The 27,828-nt window shown below is 33.4% G+C and overlaps 1 protein-coding gene across 2 annotated transcripts in view; it reads left to right on the top strand.

The window, feature by feature from the left end:
- Positions 1-27,828, top strand: part of LOC126757495 (homeotic protein ultrabithorax) — a 145,549-nt gene that overhangs the window by 29,889 nt on the left and 87,832 nt on the right. The gene's annotated exons all lie outside the window — the stretch shown is intronic.

The following is a 27,828-nucleotide window of genomic DNA, read 5'->3' as shown; positions in this document are numbered from 1 at the left end:
ATTTTCAATAAAAGCTTTCTTATACAGTAAAAGTTAATACATTTTAAAAACTCGATATATTCGTGCAAATCAATTGCTTCATAACAGTGAATATTATTAAACCAATATTGTCATATCAACGAAAACATCAATAAAATTGTTGTTGTGCTGCGACTATATGTTCATGCAGTCATATCGATGAATGTTCTGTAGAGCTACAAAATGTGCAATTTCGTTATTTCCGTGTGTGAATGTAAACGGAATAACCAATAGTCATGCAATATATGTATTTATGACAGTTTTACCTTTTGTTATTGTGATTGAGGTCGGGAGGGAGCTAAGGAAGCTGAAGAGGAACGAGAGAGTCAAAATGAGACCGAACGTAGAGTACCGCATGCAATACTTCGTATGCAAACAGGTGATGTTATAAAAACCAACAATTAATCATTTTTAGTAACATCACAACTCGCGTTGCTGTGGAAAGAAGCGACGCTTAATGTTTAACAAGCGCAAAACGCCTGTTAATTATCACCTGAAAAGATTAATGCCCACTTAATATAAGTTAGCTACAGAGCAAAAAAATACAAAACAACAATTGCATGTTGCTGCAGTTTCCGCGTAAATAGCTCAGTTTGCGGATCCACAGCTGCAAAACATACTAAAATACAGTTGCATCCACGTGTTCGTTAGTATTCCACTAGTGCAAGATAAAGTGGATGTTGGCAGTGTACTGACGTTGCTCAGATGCCCCATGCGAGTTGCTGTTCACCGGTTTTGTATTCATAGTTTGTTAAACACTCACTCATTAAGCTGAACATACTACATTTGTATATTATAAAAAATAAACAAATTTACTCCAGAGTGTTGTGACTGTGCACCGCATTTGAAGATGAATATTGCAGCAACAGTACATATACATATGTATGTATATCAGGACAATAAAAAGTGTTACTTCGCATAACTGCTTTACTTTGCTTCGAATACTTCAATGTGGTTATCCAGTTTCCGTTGTTCATCCATATTTTTCGCTTCTGACACTTTCACTTATTTGCTGTTCTCCTTCGTCCGTTTAACTTGTTCCTAAAATTCTCTGACTCCGGCGGTACATGTTCATTCGGTGCAATTTGTCAATATTCATTTTTAAAATTTATTAACTGCCAAACGACAGCAGCGAAAGCAAAAACAAAGCACTACACTACTAACAAATTAGTGGCTGATAATGGCAATAAAGTCAAGCAAACGTGAAAAAAATTCGATTAAGGTGAGGCAGAGTGCGTCTGGCTCACATCGCCGGCGGTAAACTCGTTTGTTTTCGATTTTCTTCGCAAACGCGTACAGGAGCCGATTCTTGATGATGTTCATGCCAACATTTCTTTCATATACATACATACATATATCAAAATATACATATTAGGGCATACCGTTTCTTAAATTTTGCATATGAGTCTCTCCACCTTTTAAAATGTATCGCTTGTCTAAATAATTGATAAACTTAAAAAAAAAACATTGTAGTCGCTTTAGAGTTAACTGATCAGAAAAAGTTAAATGGGAATAAAGTATGCTAGTAATTTATGAGATGCAGCTAAATTTACACATATTTATACATAAATAAATAAAGTAAGTGCTTAACTTAAATTTCACATCACCCTGTTTCGACCTTGAAACCTCAAATATAAAATAATTTAATTAAAGTAATAACAATCCACTATAGATATAATTTATTCAACTATTTGCATACTATGCGTCCATTTTTCATCTTTATAGATACATTCACAATTGCACTCCATACACTTTTATAACTTGATTAAACTAATGTAATTTTACAAAGGAAATATTTGGAGTAATTTATGCACATAATAGGTTGTCAAAAAAGTCTTGCGGTATTTTCGCTAGTTGGCGCTGAAAGCGCGTAGTTCTAGTTTTATTCGTCACATCAGGTCATGCTATACCTTATAACTCGTTCGTGAGTTATAGCCTCGCAAACATGGAGCAAAAGAAAGCGAAAATACGGCATATTTTACAGTACTACTACGATAAAGGCAAAAATGCACCTCAAGCCGCCAATAAAATTTGTGCAGTTTAAAGACTTCACTGTCATATCTAATATTAATACTGAATAGGTATTTCTTGAATCTATATTAAACATATTTATATTTAGGATTAAAATATATATTCGAAATGAGCGAACGAAAAATATTTGTTTTTAAATAATCGAACAATTTATTTCAGAACTTTTAAATCTTAAAAACACTAAACAAATGAAACACCAAACAGTGCTTGTTACTACATACACATACATATGTACATATTAAACAAAACCACCAATTATTATTTTTTTTTTGTTTTTGCTAAACCAAAATTATTTATGTATACATGTTATCTTGTATACATGTTAGCTTGTATATTAAAATTTAAAAAAATACGCCGTACACTTTCAATGATTAATAACCGCCAAAAAGAAATAGCGAAGAAAAACCTGATTTGCTCATTGAATGACTCTGCAACTAACGAAGGCGGCCATCATGGCCTCCGGTCCGTACAAGCAACAGCTGATCACCGCTGATCACGTGTTTAAGTTCATCTTAATGCGCGCAACTTTAACTTCAGTTTCACATCTTCCCGGCAGACTGTCTACGCAACGAATGAACCTAAGTAAATGTATCAGACGCTTGAAAAAACCTACTTATGAATACATAAGTAGTAGTCGCTAATGTGTACGTATGTAGAACATCCGATCCGCTCATCTTGATTTCATTATGTTATATTGATTTTCTACTGCTATGTTGTTGATCCCATTTTGTAAAAAATTTTGACAGGTAAACGAACAAGCAAGCGAGTGGTTGAAAATAAGAGAGCGTAATAATGACGACATTGTAGACTTTAATAGTGATTTTCGTGATCATGAGTATTATGAATATGCAAGTATTGTGGTCTTTGATATGTTAGAGCGAGAGTTAGCGAAACATTGTAGATATGCATATGTACGTATGTAGCTTAAATATTAACTGCTCTAGATAACTCTCAGGTGTTTCATTAACATTTTCCTGTTAATTAGCAATAACAGTGGCCGCTCTCTTATTTGTTTGGTGAATACAGACGTTCTCTGCTATTACGTTTCATAGTAGCAGTGTGAGCAATATGATGCTTAGTCTTCTCTTAATACTCACCTTATTCTTACCTGAATCTTGTGAATTCATATTAGAATGATCATTTGAGATATTCTCCATTGACTTTGTTAATATTCAAATAAGAATGTTATTTCAATTTAAATGGATGAATAGTTTAGTTCTTATAAGAATTCAAAACTTTGCAAGTATAATCTTTAAAGTCCATGTGCCTTTGAAAAAATTTAGTTAAATCTATACTTTATTTACAATATTGTCTTTCAGTAGTGAGACGTTAAACTAAAGCATCACTTTGGCGCTGGACTTCTGGGAATAGCCGCGAAGATAAATAAATTTTGAACCGAGATGTTTACTCTCATAATCAAATGAATATAGGAGAAACACACCTACACCGAATCTGACCGCCTAAAATAGTGGTTTGTAACGTTTAATAACCAAAAGAAAAAACAATTAATGAAATGTTTATAATTTTTGAGATTATATTTATATACAATAAGAGGACCCGTCCACGCTTCACCGTGACTGATACGTAGATAATACTACTACTACCATCTATGTATATGATTTCTATTAGTTGGATTATTACTATTAGTTAATGAGATATAGCATTTTTGTGAAGCAACTTGTGTTATAGCGGGATTCTGTAACCAGTCTCTAGTCTCTATTTGAGACATTTTGAGGTAAAATCTCAATTAGTGACTATGTAGTTACTATTCACTAAACAGTCTCTAGCGTTAGTCTCAAAATATTGACTCAAACTTGAGACCTGGTAATTAGCAGGTCACAAAACCAAAAAGAACTCTTGTCTGCCATTTTGAATAGAGATCATCACAGATATTAATCGATTGTAGTTATTTTCTATTTTGTAAGCAACTCAAGCACGAAAAGGTTAAAAATAAATCAATTCTACATAAATTTCGTAAATATTATGAAACAAAGTTAACATATATTTTTACTTTTATTGATAATTTTGTTTTTTGACTATGTTACAAAAAATTTAATATTTGTTATCGACATATTTATTTTCATTCAAGTTTAAAAACATCTCTGAATAATGAAATGTAATGGATTTTGTGACTGTCACTTACAGAATAGCAAAATCGTCTCAAGTCTCAAAAATTGTCTCTAACTCAAAATCTCAAATTTAGAGACTTGAGACAGTATCACAGTACAGAATCGCACGGTTAGTCTACAAAAAAAGTGTATCATAAAGCATTTCGTGTGTTAATAAAGCATTTGGCTTTTTGGGTGAAAATACCGTTGAATTTGGGCTCAGGGAAATTCATCGTTGAAAAGATATTTGCTAAGCTGGAAACAGGCGAAATGAGCACCGAGGACAATGATGCTCTTAAGAGGTGAAAGCTCTGTGCAAAGTGGGTGCCTCGCACGTTCACAATCCAACAAAAACAACGAATAACTGATTCTGAGAAGTGTTTGAGTGCTCTTTAATCGTAATAAAACAGAATTTTTGCGTCGGTGTGTAACAATAGAAACATAGCTCCATCATTTCTTACTGGAGTCCAATCGACAGTCATTCTAGTGGACTGCACATGATGAACCGGTCCTCAAGCGTGAAAAGACGAAAAAGTCGACTGGAAAGGTTATGACATCAGTCTTTCGGGATGCACGTCAACGACTGATTACTGAGCCAGTTATCTCTATTTCACTGCGTATTTGGTTGCAGTTCTTTTCTACTATTCCAAATACTTAGCAATTGTATTATTTTTGAGGAAGAATCTGTTAAAATTTAGACGCATATATTCAAATAATTCCTACAAACATGAATTTTAAACAAATGCTTATGATTTGAAATATAATTTTTGCATTTATAAGTTGTATTATATTTTTTCTTTCTTTTTTTTGTATCTAATATGTATATAAAATTGTCGTGTCACGGTGTACGTTATTGAACTCCTCTGAAACCGCTCGACCGATTTTCGTGAATCTTAGCGGGCATATCGGCTAGGGTGGAGAATCGGACAACATCTATTTTTCATCCTCCTAAATGTTAAGGGAAATTGGAAAATTACCAAAAAGTAACATTTTTCCATACAATTTTTTTTTTTTGTTTTTGTTTTGTGTTTCAATATTTTTATTTGTCAAATATTTGAATCATTCAATTTCGGTCGCATGCTTTTTTTATTCCGGCTATATACATACATATATGTATATAAGAAAGTTGTGTTAGTTATACCATTTATAACTCAAGAACGGCTGAATCGATTTAACTGAAAATTGGTGGGAAGGTAGCTTAGAACCAGGGTAAGGACATAGGATACATTTTATCTCTTTTTGTCAAAATTTAATTCAACTCATAAATACAAAGATTATATTTCAAATTATCCTCCTTTCCTTGAATATATGCGTACAATTTTAAACAGATTCTTCCTCAAAACTAATACAATTGCTAAATATTTGGAATAGTAGAAAAGAACTGCAACCAAATACGCAGTGAAATAGCTTATAACTGGCTCAGTAATCCAGCAGATTTATTCGCCTTTCCACACCTGAAAACCGGTTCACCATCTGTAGTCCACTAGAATGACTGTCGGTTGAACTCCAGGGAGAAATGATGGAGCTATGTTTCTATTGTCACACACCGACGCAAAAATTCGGTTTTATTTCAAACACTTCTCAGAATCGTTATTCATTGTTCTGTTGGATTATGAACTTGCGAGGCAACCACTTTGTACAGAGCTTTCTCCTCTTTAGAGCATCATTGTCCTCGGTTTCCCAAAAAGCAATGCTTTATTATTACACGAAATGCTTTAAGATCCATTTTTTTGTAAACTAACACAAGTTGCTTCAGAAAAATGCTATGTATATCTTATTAACGAATATGTAGTTATAATGCAACTAATAGAAATCGTATCGATGGTAGTAGTAGTATTATCTATGTATCAGCCACAGCGAAGCGTGGACGGGTCCTCTAGTATGTATATAGATTTGTAATGAATATATGAAAAAAATATAAAACTATTCACTATTTCCCAAGTTACTTACACAAGTTCTCCACTGCCGCAGTGATTGCGGACTATAAAACATATGTATACTTGTTTAGCTTAGTTCTTGCAAGGATATAAGCCAGGCATATACCTCCAGGTGTTGTCAAATCTTTTTATTAAAAATGTTCCAAGAGAATGCAATATTCATTACCAGAGGAAATCACGAATGGAAAGCAATAAAATTTGGTATCATATTTACTAATATTGATTTTTTCCTGTCGGCAAAAAATATATTAAAACCATCTTCAAAGGAGATGTATATATGTGAATAAATTCAACCGAAGAGGCTGAATTCAATATATTAAATTAATGTTGTAAACGTTAATCACAACTCATACACTTACACACTTTACGTCACAGGGCCTGTTAGAAAAACGAATATCGGAGTGGGGGTAAGCCGTACATACAGTTTAAGGACAACCGGTGCACAGTGGTCGGTCTTGTATGGAATCAGCGGCCAAAAATACTTCCACTGCCTAAATAAAAATGAAACTTTTGCCAAAGCTTTTTAAAATCTCCCTCTACCATTTCCCACTTCGACACCCCCCCGGTGGTAACAAATTTTAATTAATTATATTAAATTAAAAAAGTTAATAAACGAAAAAAGGAATTTTTAGAATCTTAGTCAACTAAATCAAATACTAATTTTATTAAAATTTATTTACTTTTGCATGAAGCTCAAAAGCATTCGGTTTAGCAAGTCGTGATTTGTATTTGATCCATTAGGTTTTTTGTAAATGATGGAGTCGATACATCTTAACGTCCTTATTGCTTGACTCAGCTCTCAGCTCTTATGAGAACTCTCCAATTGAAACTGGTGCATATTGAATAACATAGGGAGCGTGAATTAAAATTTTACGGACTGACGAAGGAAGATAATACCAGAAATATTTTGAAGTTAATTCCTTTGCAGGATCTTGCGCCAATCTAGTGCATTGAGGGTTTATTAAACTAATTCCTTTTCAAATTGAATTCGAACAGGACGGCAATAGCGGGTGGGCGAAGGTCGGTCTGCAGTTTTTCCAAATTTGTTTGTGCTCTTCATCATTTTGCGATTTTATTATCAGTTATACAGGGACATATGCCGTGACAAATAAATTATTGTCTTCCATATTATTATTTTCAAATTTCTGCTCATATTCGCTCTGACCAGAATTGCCATCAAAGCCACATATTCCTATTGATAATAGGTAATTAGAGGACTCATTCCGTCCATGAATTACATTTGTGACGCAATGTGGCTCAATAATTTTTTTATCTCAACTTCAAGATCAGATTCTGAGACCTTTATTTGCTCAGGATAACTCTTTTTCCTTTAAAATGTCATCACAGCAGGGTAAAAAGTTAATATCAAGTTTTTTGCTTACGAAGCTTCTAATAAGTAGATACTGAAGCTTTATTAAATTTGCTTCGGTGATAAGAGATATTACTTCACAAATTTTCAAAACACCAAAATTCAAAAATAAAATATTATATGTAAGTATATAGGCGTGAAAGTTTACACCCATATGATGCGCCTAAATAAAAGTACGTATAGAACAAACATTTGATAAAAGAGAGAAAATGATAAAATGAAAACCAAAGCTCAAATATGTACATATGTATATGTATGTATGATGAAAAAAAAATAAAAAACAATAAAATATGCACCAATATACGAACACGTAAATACAAAAAAATATAAAAACAAGTAAGGAAGGGCTAAGTTCGGGTGTCACCGAACATTTTATACTCTCGCATGGTAAAGTGATAATCGAGATTTCATAATACGTCATTTACATATTTTTCAAATACCGTATTTTTGTAAAGTTTTATTCCGCTATCATCATTGGTTCCTAATGTTTATACTCGTATTATACAGAGAAGGCATCAGATGGAATTCAAAATAGCTTTATATTGGAAGAAGGCGTGGTTGCGAACCGATTTCACCCATATTTCGTACATGTCATCAGGGTGTTAAGAAAATATTATATACCGAATTTCATTGAAATCGGTCTAGTAGCTCCTGAGATATGGTTCTTGGTCCATAAGTGGGCGGCGCCACGCCCATTTTCAATTTTTAAAAAAAGCCTGGGTGCAGCTTCCTTCTGCCACTTCTTCCGTAAAATTTAGTGTTTCTGACGTTTTTTGTTAGTCGGTTATCGCACTTTTAGTGATTTTGAACATAACCTTTGTATGGGAGGTGGGCGTGGTTATTATCCGATTTCTTCCATTTTTGAACTGTACATGGAAATGCCTGAAGGAAACGACTCTGTAGACTTTGGTTGACATAGCTATAGTAGTTTCCGAGATATGTACAAAAAACTTAGTAGGGGGCGGGGCCACGCCCACTTTTCCAAAACAATTGCGTCCAAATATGCCCCTCCCTAATGCGATCCTTTGTGCCAAATTTCACTTTAATATCTTTATTTATGGCTTAGTTATGACACTTTATAGGTTTTCGGTTTCCGCCATTTTGTGGGCGTGGCAGTGGGCCGATTTTGCCCATCTTCGAACTTAACCTTCTTATGGAGCCAAGGAATACGTGTACCAAGTTTCATCATGATATCTCAATTTTTACTCAAGTTACAGCTTGCACGGACGGACGGACGGACAGACGGACGGACAGACAGACATCCGGATTTCGACTCTACTCGTCGCCCTGATCACTTTGATATATATAACCCTATATCTGACTCTTTTAGTTTTAGGACTTACAAACAACCGTTATGTGAACAAAACTATAATACTCTCGTTAGCAACATTGTTGCGAGAGTATAAATAACACAAAAAGTCGCATGCCTGGTAGAATAACATGAATAACAAAGAAAGTTGCAAAAAGTTGCAACTGAAATCAAAAGCATAGACTTAGAAAACATTAACTAATATAAACAAACTTGATTCATTTGAGAGCGAGACAGGGACTTCTCACTTCTCTCGCTTTTCGTAGCCGAAAAGAGCAGATAGAGCAAAAATGTATTTACCGTTAATTTTATTGGTGTTTTAAGAAATAGCTTTGATACAAAAAGTGGTAAGTTTCAAACTTTTATTTTTTTATTTTTGGCCTATGAAATCGACCAGTGTGCGGTGGTTAGAAAATTGCCTAGTAAGGTGTATGGAGTCTAAGAGATTATTGACCGATTTTAACAATTTTTGGCAATACCACATACGATTAACATACAACATAATAATAATATACTTAGTTATATATGAGATAGGGCAAGACTTCACCCTATTTTACTGCTTTAGGCACAAAGATACATAGTTATTAGTAAAACCCGTTCTTTCGGTTTCACTAAGATAACTCACATAAGGGTCGATATATGTATGTAGTATAAATTAAACTGAAAGTTCGCAAATCTTTGTATTAGATATAGGGCGGCTAAAAAATCATTAATCCGATTCGGACAAGCCCGCATTCATTTTTGCTTAATTTGCATACTGGTATAGTAAAATAATCAGATGAATTTAAAGATATGGGAAGTAGGTGTGGTGGTAGTCCGATCTCGTTTACTTTAATATGGAAACATAAAAATGGCATTATAAATTACATACTAAATTTGGTTGATATCAGTCGTGTAGGTCCTGAAATATGGGATTTGACTAATATATGGTAGGTGCCTCTCCCGCCGTCTTATTTTGATCCCGGCTCTTATAAAGCTCTTTTGCGCCATCTCGGAAATAAAATGTCTCTAACGAATTTATTTATTGACAACTTTTACATTGTGGGCAGAGGTACTGAAGAGGTTAGTCCTGAGATATTATGGTTATTGTATCTTAAATGGTTCCTCAGAGTTATGGCACTTTTGAGAAAAAAGGCTTAAGGCTGTAATGTATTAGAAATATTCATTTAAAATTTAAGCACGTTAACCAAAAATATTTAGCACATACATATAAAGTTCTTATAAAATAATTATGTAGATCGATATCAATGTGGAAAATGCTGGCGCGGATTTGGAATAATCATAGTATATTGTTCTCTTCAGAGTAATAACTGCATGACCGCGTGCAAATCAAAAATAACACGGATTTTCGAACGATTATTCAATGTAGAAACATTTAATTAGTTTGGAATTTTGTGTGACTTATAATTTTTCCTGCAGCCATGTATTAGCGTGTTTCGAGGTAAATATAAGAAAAATCAATCAAAGACCATATACCAACTGCTATGAATATAATAATTTACACCTTCCGCAAAAATTTAGTATTATTATTTTGTACCATAAACGTGAATCATTAATACTTCACCGTCTATGCATTGGTTACTGGTGTTATAATACACATAAACTACTCAACATACCTACATATACATATGTAGGTACATATTTGTTCAGCTGGAACCAAGCCCTTGACCCACTAAGTGGTAGCTAAGCATTTAATACATTCGGGTACGACACTGGCTGATGTTTTGAGAAGGGACCAATTTGAAAGTTTTACCTAGAACTCATAATCAATTTAAGCAAGTTAAACTTGATAACGTGAACGTCGAAATCACATGTTTTGTATAAATTGTTCGGTTTATTCCCTTTTATTATACATATATTCATTACCACTTGTACGACAATTTTATACAATACATTCCTTATTTTATTTGAACTGTCAAAAGTGTCATGTTTCGAAGATTTATGGCAATCGGCTTGATCAGCCAGGCCAGTTTGCCGATTGCACTTCTCTGAGATGTTCTCTGAACAATGTTACCAAAGAGAAATACTCATTCAATATTTACATTGTCACAATAAGGAAATTCTTGTGCACGCTCAAAGCAGAAATTTAACAAAAATCTGAATGCCAAAGGACTCGAAATCCGTGATCGGCTTATGATTTTGATAATTGATTTAATAATCTTAATTTACGCAAAATTCTGAATCCGTATTTTGAAAGCGTGTTAACCTGCAGAAATATAAAAGAACTTAATTCTTATTATCCGATACAATTATCATTCATGTTGAATATTTATTTTTCTGCTCTCTTCTGTTTATACGTGTAAAGTGTGCTAATGTGTACTACGAAAACTATACATACATATCTATGTTCATAATCCTATGGCAATATTTGAAATATTATTTACCAATTGATAAAGCAAAGATAACAACCTGCCAATCGACTGACTTGCCGAAAGTTGATATTTGAAAAGTATTTATTATGGCCGATTTGATGTAGCGGTAATCAAGGTTTATTTTTTCTTGTATTTCAGTGTGGGTGTGCGTTTCAGCGTATGATTAGGCAATATTCACAGAATCACATTTCATAACCCAAAAACACGATTTTTGATATGCATTTCATTGCATTTTAAATTCTATAAGTGGCAGATTTTTCTAAGTTTATTTCTTCCGTCAGCTGCATTTGAGGATTATAGTTTATTTTAGTTATATGCGAACATTTTAGTTATATATTTCAATACTTCTCCCAATAAAGCCGTTAGCATGACATATCCAGTGCTCAGGGGTCCCGGTGGTCTAGAATTTTAAAAAAATCGATTTTTTTTTTAGTTTGATAGTTCGAAAGTATAGTCCTTTAAGAATATACTGTAAAATTTTTGGAAGAATATTCACATTATTTTAGCTTCTACAGCCGTTTTAGCAGGTAGCGCGCGGTCGAGGGGCTCAATGAAGGCACGCTTTGTAAGTCATTTATCTCAAAACTACTTTTTTCGGCGTGCCGTTGATGAAAAAAAAAACTATTAAACCGAATCATTTGAAATTTTAATATGGTGTTTATAAGATCAATATCTATCGCTAGGACTACGATCAAATTTAAATTTTAAGAACTTCGATTTTTTTCGTTCTAAAATTGGTCCAAAAGTAGCTGTTTTCAGAATCTGAACTTCAAAAGCGTGAATTTTTTTTAATTTTCAATTTTTTTTTTGGTTGTAGTTCCAGCGATAGCTGAACTCCTACTGATTAATAATTTATTTGGTTTTTATGTTTCAGATGTTCTGAAGAGTCAAAATCAACAACGGCACCGGAAGTCATTTTTTAAGATAGCTTTTTTTGGACGCCATTTTTAATATTGTTAAAATAATTTTTTATTTAACAAAAAAATATTTTTGTACTTTTCATAAGTGTATAAATAAACTGTAAAAATTTTAAATCGATTGCTCTTTTTTTAAACCTTGAAAAAAAAAATCCAGAAAACACCCTTATAGCAGAACCAGTCAAAAACGCTACTCCCTTCCTTCCTTTTCCTTCCTTAGCGTGCAAAATGTGTGAACAGTTGAGCCCGTGGTAAAAACGCGGAAATCAGCCATCTTTGTTTGTTTTCATTTGAACAATGTTGCCATTTCTCAATACGCATATATAGTTTTGTACAAATCTATGTTTCAATTACAATTTTTTATAAAATAAAATATCAAAACTGAAAACAAACTATTAAAAATAGTTTATATATTTATAAATAATAGCATTCGACTCTGATTTTGAGTTATTTTAAGAAAATTTCAAACATATTGAACAGATTGAATTATAAAAGTTGATAATTACTACAGTATATCGATATTGGCAACCAAATCCAAATGCCGTGATCCCACGTCAAAGAGAGAAGGGAGTAGCGTTTTTCACTGTTCACTTACATTGCGCGCCTATGAGATAGGTCGTATCAGCTAAGTCGGGCCACGATTCTACGTTCTCCACTGTTTGTGCTATTAATTTGAGGGTTCTAGACCACCGGCACCCTTTAAGAAACTTAAAATTTGCGACAAAGAACTGTAAAAATATCCATAATGACCTCACCGATAGACTCCAAATATTCAACACAATAGGTTTGTTCACTGAGATAGATTTTCCAATAATATCAAATGAGAATGCTACTTCTAATACAATGTTTTATGTTAACACCTACCTCTAGACCAAATAAAAATACGGAGGAGTATATACATATATGTAATTTCCATCTGTCTGCCTGGCTTAATATTGTGCATTTAATAGAATCAATTTAGAATAGCAATCGGGATACCATGTCGTATAATAATATATGTATATAATGTTGCATTTACATGTCAAATTTCTCTATAATTTGAAGCTTTTGACATATACAAATTGCAAAAGTGTAAAAGATTCGGATGCGGCACAGCTTAAAACTTACATTTTTAATAATAGTGTATGTAGACGTTGTCATCGCTAGTTGTGATATTCTTACTGACAATTATGTATGTGAATTGTTGTTGTTACAAAGCATGTTTCGCTGACACCATCGCTATTGGCAACGTGGGTAAAATGTCAACGAAAGTGACATGAACGCGGATTCGTAACAGCCACACGAAGTGTCGCATTGTGTTCAGCAGAATGTCACTCCAAGTCGTACGCGTAAAAATTTCATAAATATTTCTGTTACCCTAAGCCTAAGTCGACTTTTCTACCTTTTGCGCCTCATTTGCTGCTGCTATTCTGCAGGCGCTTGTTTATTTAAAAAGCATTGTGAAGTTGCACAGAAAACGAAAATAGCAGTAAGAAATGACACTTGAAACGTGAACAGTGGGTCAACGGAGAATCGTATAGTTGTAAGCGATAGTGAGCTGTTATTGGTAAAATTTACTACGCACAGTCCATTGATCGTTTAAACGTCTTATAAATGCATAATAGTATATGCGCAACGAAAGTATGATGAAAACGTGGGATATAAAAATAATCAAAAATTTTAGTTAACATAATGAAACTTTTTTAAACCACAAAACTGTGCAAAATATTTTTAGGGTCCTGTTAGTAACATAAGTGCGCTTCAATAAATTATATTATTATTAAAATTTGAGGAATACGGATATCTATTATACCCTTCCAACATGTTGCCACAGAGTTTATAGTTGTATTCATCGAGATAGATTTCGAGTTGTAAATATATATACATATATAAATGATAAAAATTACGAAACGAATTGAAATCCGAGGGACGGTTTGTCCGTGCAAGAGATGACTTGATTAAAAATTGAGGTAGAATAATGGAACATGGTAAATGTTCCTTGGCAAAAAATGTAGGACTAGTTCGTAGATAGGCGTATTCGGACTTCTTTCACGCCCCCAGGACGCTATAAATGAAAACCAATAAATTTCAAAAACTATGAACTAAATTAAGATAAGAACTGTTCTTTGGCAAAGTGGATCGCAGTAGTAATGGACACTACGGGTTAAAATTTTTGAGTGGGCGTTAACCTCGGGACCTGCTCGACCGATTTCAACCAAATTAGGTACATAATATTATACTGCTATTTTAATGTCAAAGTTAGGGAAATCAGACAACAACCACGCCTACTTGCCATATAACACAATTTTAGATAATAAATTTAAATTAATTTGATTATAACTGAATATAACGTAACAAGAGTATAAGATATTTGGTTATACCCGAACTTAGCCCCTTTTTACTTATTAATTATATTAACTTAATTTAATATGTATATTATAATAATATGCTTTTTTTTTAATATATTTATCGCGCAAAGCTCTAGTTTGGCAAAATGTTTAGGGTTGATTGATCTCCATGACTATGAATACATCATCACCGTAAACTTACTTTTATGTCCTTTAGTTTATTTAATTACTTATTTATTTAATTTAATTTAGTCATATGTTTTTCATTACAATCAGACGTCTTTTAGCATAATATAATTCAAAGTAGAGTCAGTTGATATGAAAAGTTAGTGAACTTATTACCCAGTTTGCTTGCTGTTACTAGTATTCTACCTGCCCGAGTTTTGCAGAGATTATGACACCCGAAGTTGTTGTTGATATCACTTGCATGATTAGCGGCATAAACATCTCAAATGTTTCTTTGACAATAAAAAATGAACAAGGTGGATTAATGAAGCGAAATCAGCAGACAATTCGCTATTTTGCATGGCCGTACATACAGGTAGACTGTCATAATAACCAATACGACACAACGCAAGCATATGGTATTTTTATATGCCTTTCCCAAAAAGTTTCGCTTCTCGACACTCGTCTTTAGGAATATCAGAAAGTCTTGTATATCATAATGAAACATTGTATATTTAAGAAGTATTCATATATGTTGTATTTTATTCGTAATTGGCAACGTTTTGTATTGCAGCTTGAGTTCTGTAAGCCAGAACTCGTTTTTGTATGCTTTATGATGTGTACATATAAATTACTGCTTTCAAATTTTTAGTGAATAACATTATTATTATTATTGCCGATCATTTTTTCCACAACAATCCAACTTCGGGTTGTATTCCCACCATCGCTATAACTACGTCGATCATGAGTAAGTCTTCGTTCTCAGCGCAAAAAAAATATAATTTAAATATAAATTTTTATCCGCTTATTGCGTACATATTTAAAATTCCGTTCGCTCCAAATATCATTTATTTTTTTTCGCATTTATAGATTCTCACCCACTATTCTTATAATTTTAAAAATTTTAAATACATCAGATCGCGTTTATGTAAATACGCCAGGTTTAAATAACTTTTGGCAACATGGGTCTAAAATACTTATAACTTCGCAGTGTCCAGCGTGGACACTTGTTATAAAATTTTGATAAATCAAATAGAAAGGTGAATTTTGTCCATTTCATCTGCTTCACAGTAATCCCCTCCCGCTACAATACACTTATGTCAACGAATTTTCCAGACATCATAGCACTTGGAAAAATCCTCCGTCGTGATGGCCATCAGACCCTTTTTCGATTCAGCTTTTATACCCTTAATTGAGCCAAAACGGTGTCTTCGGAGTGGTCATGTGAATTTGCTGAATAGCCAGAAGTTACACGAAGTTAAATCAGGCGAATGCGATGGTTGCGACACGATATTAGTTGAAAATGTGGCGAAATGATCATGAGTAACCAATGCAATCCACTACACGAGCGGGATGGGATAGATACCGAGACATTGACATAGTTCAGCGAATTAAAAGACAGCGGCTACGCTCGCTAGGTCATGTTGTCCGAATGGATGAAAACACTCCAGCTCTGAAAGTATTCGACGCAGTACCCGCCGGGGGAAGCAGAGGAAGAGGAAGACCTCCACTCCGTTGGAAGGACCAAGTGGAGAAGGACCTGGCTTCGCTTGGAATATCCAATTGGCGCCACGTAGCGAAAAGAAGAAACGACTGGCGCGCTGTTGTTAACTCGGCTATAATCGCGTAAGCGGTGTCTACGCCAATTAAGAAGAAGAAGACCCAATGCAGTATGAGGTGGTGCATTTTCGCACTTCAATAAATTCAATAAACTCAGACATAGTAAAGATCGAAAAATTAACTTTTAGAGCCTCATAAAACGACGCGTATCTAAAATACTAACTAGTATCTTGACCTAAAATTTAGCATAGATATCACCAACAGTATTACCAACTTACAGGAAAAAACATTTACCTATTCGAAAAACGTGCGAAGTATAAATTGAAAATTCCCTTTTAATTTGATCACAGTCACAAATCGAAAAATGACAATAGTAAAAAACAGTTCTTGTGAAAAATATTGAAATTTTACAGTCAAATCGTCGTTCATAATTTATAATATCTTCTTTGAAGAGCGTCTTACTCAAATATGATTGATTATAGTGTTTAACAGAGAAATTAAGAGTTAAGTCATCGAATCGCACTGTGGTAATCACAATTATTTCATTAAACATTACACATTTTAAATAATACAGATGCTTAAACTCACATTTTTTCATATAAATAGAGTCACCTTCGCAGAATACAGCAGACAATTTACGATTTATTCGATTATCGATTGTTATGTTGGTACTCATATGTCTTACTTATGCTGACAAGGGCGGCCATTTTCAATGCAGTATAGCTAATTTTTGATAGCTGTTTTGCTTGGACGCGTTTTGGATCGTCTTGCGTGTCCAAAAAATGAATGAGAAAATGTGAATAAAATTTTATGTGAAAAACAAAATTAAGTTCGCGGAGGCATTCCGAATGTTAATTGTGGCTTATGGCGAAGCTACCTTGAACAGAAACAACATTTATCGGGGCTACAAAATGATCTCAGGGGGTCGAACAGATGTGAACCACGAAGAGCGTGCCGAACGCCCGAGCGAAAACATTAGTAAAATGAAGAAAAAAGTATTGTCCAATCTTCCATTAGAGAAATTACCAAGGAACTAAACATATCGATTAGCTCGTATCATTAGATTTTAACAAATGATTTGGATATGATTGGGGTCGCTGCGAAGTTTGTGCAAAAATTGCTTACTTTAGATAGCATCGCGTTGGCACTGCTCAGGAGATGTTGGACTCGTAACTAATGACGAATCGTGTGTTTTTGGTTATGACGTGAAGCCAAAGCTCAATCATCGCAATGGAAGCTGCCGCCTGGTTAGGTCGAAAGTGAAGATTTTCCTAAAAGTTTTTTTTCGATTGCAGAGGCGTCACATTATTTTCAAAGGTTCGTAGATCCAATAATGAATATTAAATGAAGATACATATGTGCAATTTGCGCGAAGCAATCTGCCAGAAATACTTAGATTTGTGGAAGAATGAAGATTGGCTTTTACACTACTATGATAACGCCACTGCTCAAGCATCGTTGCTTGCACGAGTTGTTTTGGATATAATCAACACATTAAAGATGCCGCAGCGACGGTATTCCCCCTCATGTAACTCTTTGTTTCGGAGATAAAGACTGTTTTGAGGATTCGAAAAATTGCTGGCAGAAGTGCAGTATATCTGGGGGTAATTATGTACTTTGAAGAGGACAAACTAGATATTCATAAATAAATAATCACTTTCTGAAGAAATACAAAATTTGACCTACGTTTTGAACAAAGCTCGTAGTACTCTTTAGTTGATAAGATAGGCAAACGACGCATTTAAAACAAAAGTAGACCTAACGTTGATTTTCCAGTTAAGAAATATAAGTGTATTACAAATTGATATATGGAATAAAAAAATATTTTGAAAATTTTCGAGTTGTAGCTCATTTTTAGTTAGTGTGCGATATGTTTGCAAATGTTTTTATTTCGACGTCGCCGCATCGCACGCATTGTTTGATTTTGTCTAGAGTATCTTGCTCGAAATGCCGAAATGAAAATGAAAAATCTAATTTTGAAAAAGAAGTATTTAGTTAAAAGCAGGCAAAGTGCTGCTTTCGTCTTTCTTGCCGAAAATGAAGTCATTTCGCATTGAGTCATCAGTTTATTGGAGCCATTCCTATTTACGCATAATCGCGCTGTAATTAGACGCTTCTCGTTTCCTACGCAAGATTTTGCGAACGGTTTCCCGCTGGACACGTCGTTACATGCTCCACAAAATTCAGAATAAAATTTATGAAAGAAAGTCGGCGTTGTTTTATTTCGCATATTTTCACTGTAAAACAATTTATTTAAAAAATTCATTCTGTAGTGCCCCAAATAAGAGTTTTGTATCTTAATTTCCAGCTTATTTTTAGCCCCTTATAATTTTTTATATGCATTTTGAAAGTGTAGCAATTACCCTATTCCACCCATTTGAAATACCAAACTCCCAATATTTAAGGGTACGAAACTTCTTCGCTGAAATTATTTTTCTTTTTACTGAAATTATCGCTTAAATAAGCAAAAGTAAAGTGGGCATATAGTCATTTATATATAAATTTATATTTATCTTTTTTAATTTAAATTACAAACATCTGCTAGGTGAACAAAATTATTTTTACAGGTTGCTAGAGTAGAAGTATAATAAAAGTTTTAAGTTTTGCATACGAAAAGACTGTATAATTGCTAAAATTATATTTTATAGGGCGTTAAAATACGTTTAGCTTGATTCAATATATTAATTTGATTAATTTTGGTATATCTCTAATACATAATCAAATGCTCAGAATCGGTGGAAACGCAATAATAATTAAAGCACATAGTTTTTCTTTATCATCATCCCAATTTAGAAAAGTTCTCTTCTAATGCCAAATAAAAATCGTCCTCAAGTTGGTAATATGCCTTCCGTAAACCGTGAAGGTTTCGAAATGTGGGAGATTATTCGTTAAACCACATCGTTTTTCTAAAATAAGTGACGTGAACAAAAAATGTTTTATTGTTCTTTAATTAAAAAACTTATTTGCTCATAGATGTGCATTTTTTACAGTTTCACGCATAGGCTAGTCGGCTGAGTCGAATGGTGAAAGTATTGGAAAAGAACGAGCATAGACCTTAAGTCGAAAACGAAGTAGATAGAAAGAGACAGCACTGGAATGTTATCGCAACCCTTAAATGGTATATAAATTAGAACTGTGTTGAAAGTGAGATCTGCCATAATGGGCACTTGAATCTGCTCGTACAATGTAGCAAGATCTTATTTTAGTTATCTTGCACACAGAAATTTACCATTAAATACGAAATATGTGGTTTTGGCTAAATTCATAAAGTTATGTTGCAACAAGTTTTCACTTAACTCATTCACTAAAAGAAGGTGACTAAAGTGCCCTTTCAGCCATCACCCTCCTAATAACAAATACGTCAGTATTATTGTTAATCCCTAAAAACTTTCGCCTTAAAAATCGCTGGCTCGAAATCTTTTTTAGACCCATAGTCTCTTAGGCAAAGTTGGTCAGAGTGATCAGTAAAACATTTTCTGCATACACGATGTTTGCACTTTTTGGCTCCCTGTAGATAAACCCGCTCTAATAAACATATATATGTATGTATGTATATATTATCTAAAGCAAAATTTAATTACATTTCAGTTCTATATATGCATATAAGGGATGGTTCATCAACCATCAATTTGAATATTTTTGTAAAAGGCATATGTTAGGGTGATACAATGTTTTTGGATAAAGCTCTATATAAGCCATAAACAGTTTTCACAAAGTTCAAACCGCCCTTATATACATACAATAGAATGCCATATTAGTACAGTCTATAACCTGTGATCTGGCTCTTTCTCTCTTCAATGAATATTTAGCAAATATAACTACAATATAGTGCCATCATCTATTTAGGAACAAACAAACTGCTACCGAAGTAGCATCAAACCTTGTACTCATATTTCACGTCGAATTTGTAAATTTATTGATATTGAAATACAATTGCAAAATTAACTCTCAATGTGTTCTGGTATATACATATGTAAGTGTTTGAATGTATGCGTTTGCATGTATAATTACATATGCATACATAGATAAAAGTACATCTGTAGTATTTGTTGGTTTGTAACCGTCGATACAATAGTTTATTTGGTCAACTGTTGTATGTTCTATATTATATGGCCTGAATTTATTGTTTCTGTTGCTGTTCCAATAGACGTTAATCAAATATGCAACAAATATAAGAGAAACAAGAAGGGAAGGCTTAAGTTTGGATGTCACCAAACACTTTATACTATCACACTGGAAAATACATCAAGGTTTTGAAAAAAACATAATGTTAAAATTGTTTGTAAAAATTAAATGGTGTCTTAATATCTCATTTTATATTATAAGTAATAGGCTCACTTACTTTCATTACTAAAAAATTGTAATGATCATTACATATTGACTAACATAAACGGTATACGGTCATGAGTGTCGAAAATCGCTATTTAGGGTGTATTGGGCGAGAGGACCCTGAGAGGTTTAGAATAGTATTTTCTAAGGGATTTGAATGATCTCGGAGTGTAAGTTCACACTTCTTTCTGATCTCCTCTTATTCTTTCTTAAACATACGAATATCAAGATCTTGAATATTTTTATTTCTCTCTGTACTAAGTACAAATCAATCAATAGTTGTACAGGTAGTACTCTGCTGTTAAAGGTATAATAGATTTTCATTGTCATTTCCTTGGAGTATTAAGAATTAATTCCTTTTAATCCACTAACAAATTTTTCGTATTTGTGAAAATATAGCGTGCTATTTACATTTCTTTGCCAGTGGGTCAGCCATTCTTCGACAAAAGCCAAGTGCTCCTATAGTTCTTTGAAGCTCTGATGGATTTATTTCATTACGGCATACCTTATCTGTATCATGCGAATGGATGTCAATACATTTTTAGCAATGACAATATGTGCTGTGCATAAGACAAAGAGAGTTTTAAACTTTTGCAACATGTTGCTAGAGAATAGAATAGTTTTGTTCTCCTAACGGTTGTTTGTGTCACCTCAAAATAATCGAGTTGGATATAGGGTTATATTTATATACATATGTATAAATGATCGGTATGATGAGATGATTTGAAATCTGAGTGACTGTCTATCCGTCTGTACAAACGATAACTTGAATAAAAATTAATATATCTTGAAGAGGCTTGGTACAAGTATTTCCTGGTAAAGGACCGAAGACGAGTTCATTAATGGGCGTAATCGGACTACTTCTGCTCACATAAAACGCCATTTAACCATAACTAAGCACTAAATTGAGATATAGAACTGTAATTCATACAGAATATCGCAGCAGCAAGGCGCCTGTAGGCTGAAGTTTTTAAAAATTGGGCGTAGCCCTGCACTCTAATTTGTTTACTGTACACTAAAGATAAAATAACCAAACGTGTTATTGGAAATATTATCAAAATTTCTACCGCCACTATTAAAATGGATGAAATGTAAAGTAACCCCTTCAATTACTCATATAACCCATATCACGTTACGTAAAAGCTACAGAGACGTTAAACTTTACCCCTGAGAGGGTATGGGAAGACTTTAAAGAAGCCTGGGTCAAAGTTGGACAATGGATGTGGCACTGTCCTCCCATAGGTGAATACACATGTCTTAGGAATTCATCTACAGATTTCCACCAAATTCATAATTTAACATTCTTCTAACATACCTATAGTACGGTGCATAACTGAGCGAAATCTGACCAAAATTTTTAAATTTCATTTGATTTAAAAAAATTCCACAAAAATTGTCCAAATTGAACCAAAACTGTTCAAGTTGACTTTTACCGGGAATATCGGTCAATGTGTGAGATATAATGTAAAAATGTCAAAAATCGGCTGAATAAGGTCAATACTTTCCTGACCCTCCATATAGGTATAGAACAATTTTCGAGCTTCCGGGTAACATTTACAGTATATGTGGGAGATATCTTAATAAAATTGAGAGATCGTGTTTTTCTAATAACGTTGCATATTTGTTCTGATCGTTGAGTTTGTGTGGATTTTATATGCTATAGTGGTTAGATATCGGCAGTTCCGACAAATGAGCAACTCCAATCAATCTGACACCGCATTGACTATCGGTTAAAGCTTTTCAAAACATGATGCAATGTCTGAAATATAGCGGATGCATGACACAACATTATCTTCTTCTTAATTGGCGTAGACACAGCTTACGCGATTATAGCCGAGTTAACAACAGCGTGCCAGTCGTTTCTTCTTTTCGCTACGTGGCGCCAATTGGATATTCCAAGCATTATACTTTGTTCATATGCATTGCAATTGACGTTATCGAAGTAACACCTGCGAGTATTTCTGCTTTAATTGTTGAGAACTTAGTCCTTTCTTACGTGTTTTGATATAAACATGTTCACTTCTACTAATTTAAAAAGGTTTGTTAATTATACGAAATCCTTTTCATTCCAGCACCAATTTTTAAATCATTCACCTATTATATAGATATAATTACTGAATGAAGTTATTGATGTTAATAATGAAAATTTAATGAATCTAAGCATCTTTGGAGATTGAAATTATATGTTTAATTATCGTAGAATATACTTCTATATTATGTGCTGCAGAATTATTTTGTACTTCCATTTCGACTGCCGCATTATACTAACAAACCCCTACCATATATGTATGTACATATATATGTGTTGTTTATATACGAGTATGGAAGGAGATTTGGATTGATGACAGTTGCATATGTGCTTTACTTAGTATGCACAAAACTTTACATTTGTACAAATGTTGCACCAAACAAACGTAGATGTGCAGATGTATTGTAGATTTGTATAAATGGAAACGTTTGTATATTTGTGAATAAGTATTAGTACTGTTAAGTGTGAGTATAACTTTGCATTTTCGCCCCATTTATATGCAAATAAATCACCGCAACGCATCAGATCGCATCGCGGCGCCTGCTACACCCGCCCACCGGTTGCGGCTCATGGTAATACATACGTTTATATGAAAGCACATGCATACACACACATTAAATGTATGGGCATATGCGGGCATGCGTGTCTTTTATCTCAGCACACTATTTGTCATTGCTTTTAAGTTCGTTTTTCCGCTGCCGCAGCTTTTTACACTTTCTTTATTTCATTTGGCTTTTGTTTTTTGTTTTGAGTGGCGCTTTTTTATTTTAGTTTATACCGAATGCCATATTGCCATGTGATATTTTAAAATGAAAATCCCGCCACGATTAATACGCTCACACATATGTGTACATACTGTAATCTGGAACAACGCATAAAAATGTGTATGCTCACTTACACTCTGCATGAAAGTTTGCCTGTGTGTATAGAATGGCAAATTCAGTCTATGCCAAAATGCACAATTTTCACATTCGACTAAATTTATTCGACACTGGGATTCGAAATGCATAAATTCACCAATGAAACACCAATAAATAAATTAAACGCATGCCTGCCGGGCAAAGAGGGTGGTTAGAGGTTGAAGCTGGAAGGGATTGTGGTAATGAAGGCACAGCATTTGTGTACATATATATCTATCTATTTTAGTAACTTCACATGAACATTTTATGACTTAAAAATTAAAATGTTTTTAAATAATATTGTGTATATACTGCAACATCTTGAGTGGTATATATCAATTTTCAAGAAGCAGTTCAAATATTTATAAGTACATAAATATTTTAACATATAAACATATACATATATATGTCACTACATTTGTTAAAATGTCTTTAAAACACAAAAGCCAATCATAGATTTATTCAGTATTGCCCCACAGAGCAAATTCATGTCATGTGCGTACATACTATTTGCAAATAAGCAATTTCAACTTTAGACAGCAGCAAACAATGCTCGCCACCGATATCCACACTTCAGCAGTCCAACCGGGGCGAGAAACGAGCCGCTTAACCGTTTAAGTGTGTAATTGTATATTTATCTGTGTTATTTAATAAATGATCGCCTCCGACAATATATCGGAAGCTCTTCATGTGAAAATACAGATGCTACAATTTTCACTAGAGGGATTTTATATTTAGTACTTATAAATTACATATACAAGAAGTACATTTGATTAATATTTGCGAGCTAGAGCATAGGATTCATTGAAATAATATTTAAGCACGCAGCATTTTAATGTGAACGTAAAAATTAAATTTTTATATTTAAGCCATGAATGCAACAAAAAAATAGCAAATAATTACAGCCCCACATTCCAAATAAGCTTTACATAAACATTGATTGGATTGATACATTCATATGTGTATACAATACATAAAATCATTTATATCCAATCTATTTATTGACCACTTTTTCATCGTCTTCGCAAACAATTCGTCTACAGTAGTACGTGCATTTCATATACTGTGCGTTTTTGCTCAAATGATAATTTATTTAATACAACTCTCATATACACCATTTGGCAAACCTATTAGAGAAGATATTATTCTGTACTTACACACACTTACATATTCGTCATCGTATGGATACATCTATAAAAATACCACTCGTCTATTCTTGTTGTATCGAACCTAACTAATACAATACAAGTAAGCCTTATGTAAAGTTGGATATATTTTAGTACGTTTGTGTATGAGAATGGCAAATAAAATACAACTGTAGGTGGTTAAGACTTATGATGACAGAGGTAGAATTAGAAGAGAATTTGTTGGCGTCGAAGTTGGTGTGGATACTGATATTACGGTAGCTACATGGCATGTATTTTAGTATTGATAATGCATGTTTAAATTTGATGATCGAAACTTATGTTTTACTCCATTATTCTACGAAAACAACATTGCGAAGTAAAAAGGAGATAAGTCTAATTTATTATTTCGTAAAAAAAACGGCTATTTTGAATATTTTTTATCCATATAAAAAATTAAATATTTTATTCAATTTGTTTATTCCAAAATTAAAAATTTAACAAAAAAAAATCTTCTTTCAAGACCTTGTAAATTATATGCCGAAGACCTGTGTAAAATTTCATTAAAATCGGTTGATATATAGCTGAATACAAAAAATATTTTGTTATCCCCTGTAACTCATTAACGAGTGAGCGTCTCTTTCTTATAAAAGTGTATCCTTGTGCCTAAAATGAATAACATCGGACCAATAAAACTCCTACCCCCATATACCTGTTATACGAATCTCAAACTTCCTATTCATTGTATAGCATATATGTATATCGGTCAGTATGTAAAATGCCCTAGCAAAATTAAGTAAACATATGTATAATATTGGATATAATAAATGTGTGAAATTAGTCGTATTACTCCAAATTCCCAAAAATACAAAATTTAGAATGGTCACGGTCAGTGTATGAGTTATCTTCATACTAACATCCATACACTTACTTGATTAGAATCATGTTCTCGAGTATACTACTAGAGTAACGGCGAAAATTAATAAATTAATGTAATCATCCACATCTTCCTTTCCGTAGTATATGCAATAAAATGATTTCCATCCATTAAGATTTTCTATTTGACATTAAATCTTTTAGGTTAGTTAAAATTATTTAATAATGCATACAACTTCTTCAAATAATGCATGTCTTTCGCAACACTTTTAAATATTCAATTGAAAGGATTTCCCAGGCTGGCTTTTTTCGAAAACTACGAGAGTATAAATTATTTTTAACTTAGCTTTCTTAATTGTTATCCTTTGATTTCTATAAACCGTTCCGCCTTTCAAGGTATGTTCCTATGAATTAGTAAGGAATTGATTGACTGTTCTTATCAAAACGAACGGAAAAAGCTCTTAATATCTGTATTCTATAGTTTGTAGACTACCATTTTTTACCATTTGCTATTCCTTACGCTTTATGACGCCAATTTGTTTACGTTAGATTTTATGCAAATTTTTATATACGCAATGTCACACAAACGGAAAGCATTAGATATCAGCGAAAGTGGGGGTTCAGACTGTAAAAGATACAGTGTGACGGTTGATCGAGTAAAGATACATAATTTTAAATATACATTGACTCAAAAAATTGATCCCGGTATCAATGCGTTCCTAATCAACGACAAAAACACGTAAATATTTTGATGTACAAAAGAATGAAACACAAGTAAAATTTCCTGAAACAACAACTAATAAAAACAATAGCGAAGCTAAATATAAAATATTTCAGTTTGATTAATTTTGTGACTTAAAAATAACAGGGTTAAAAGATATTATTAAATTTGGCGACAACTTTGATTCTTTTGTTGAAAGACAATGTCCGACCCATTTTTTCCTAATAGCATTGACACACGGCAGCGTTAAACCAGATTAATTGCATTTTTCGGGATTAATTCAGGAGTTACCACAGCTAACTCGGTTGCTGAATCCAAAAATAACTCTCAAAATTTTAGGGAGTTTGTGAGATTTTCGTTGGCAACATTGTTAAAAATGGCCAATTTTCATCTATTGTGAATGAAATACAAGCAACCCTGACAGCTGTTTATCAAATTCTCAATATAATATCAATAAAACTTCTATGTTATGATGCAGTTTTAAAAATAATGTGTTGATATGCTTTTGTAATAAAAAATGGTTTGGTAAAAATTGGTCGGCTAACAACCGTAATGTTTATCTTCTATCAATTTTCATTGAAAATATTATAAAAAGGACAATGAGCTGTTTATGAGAGTTTCAAACTCGCATAGCTGCCGTCTGTCACCTACAAATTTGGATCTGATTAAGTGCGCAGTTAATCCGGATTAACGCTGCCGTCTGTCAAGGCTATAAGTCTCTTGCAGCGCGAAGCTAATGTCTGCGCATAATCTCAATATAAGACCCTGTCGTCATTCGTTTTTAAATTTTCGCGAACATATTAACAACATTGGTTTTCGTGTATCCCCACAACATAATGCAGCTTCCACCAAACTTCAGCGCAGGGTCAACATGATGTATCTGTAAAGTCGCACCCTTGCTTCATCCATCCGATCCCAAACGATTTATTTTAGCCTCGTATTGGACCTTCTTCTTACTGCATATTCTAGGTCTTGTATTTTTTGCCAAATTTAGCTGCAACTTCCTATGTCTATCAGTGAATAGAGCTTTTTGACTATATCGGAGGGCGTAAAACATATTGGTAACGGTACCTTAAACACCAACCAATATAAATATTCAGTCGAATTTGTGTTTGAATTCATATCTAAAACGGAATGAAAAAAGTAAAAAACTTTCAGTTGAAGCGTTATGAAATTCGTGAGTCACTGTACATATATATAATTGTGTAAATTTGCATGTTTGCACTAAATTTACTTTTAATATGCGCACCTGACGCATAACACGCGCTTTCTATGAGCAGACGAGGAGCATACCGAGTCAAACTAAATTTATGCGTATAGATATACATACATATATAAACTAAGATTACGTGCCTGTAAGATGTTGGTGGCTGCTGCAAGAAGAGATAATAGATAAGAATTTGGCTGTCTTAGACCGCAACTTCACTCATTCCGCTCTCACACTCGAACTCATGCTTCATGTTCGCCAAGTGCAATGTGTCGCGGATAAATTGCGTTGGGACTTGTGGCACAAAAATACATCTCGCTGTTAATTACATATGTTGATTTAATGCTACTGGCTAACGATATAGAGCGTCTTTTAATATATACCTTGTTGCCTCACACTTTCCTCTTAAATATGTTTTATCATATATTCTAAGTACGTATAATATATGAGTAGACATGTAAATGCAGGTGTATGAAAGTAACCAATGTAAATCCATCGCCCAATGCGATAGTCTTATCGTGTGTAGTATG

This window comes from Bactrocera neohumeralis, chromosome 2 (genome assembly GCF_024586455.1).
Source record: "Bactrocera neohumeralis isolate Rockhampton chromosome 2, APGP_CSIRO_Bneo_wtdbg2-racon-allhic-juicebox.fasta_v2, whole genome shotgun sequence".
NCBI classification, from domain to species: domain Eukaryota; kingdom Metazoa; phylum Arthropoda; class Insecta; order Diptera; family Tephritidae; genus Bactrocera; species Bactrocera neohumeralis.
This window is presented reverse-complemented; position numbering and strand designations above follow the sequence as displayed.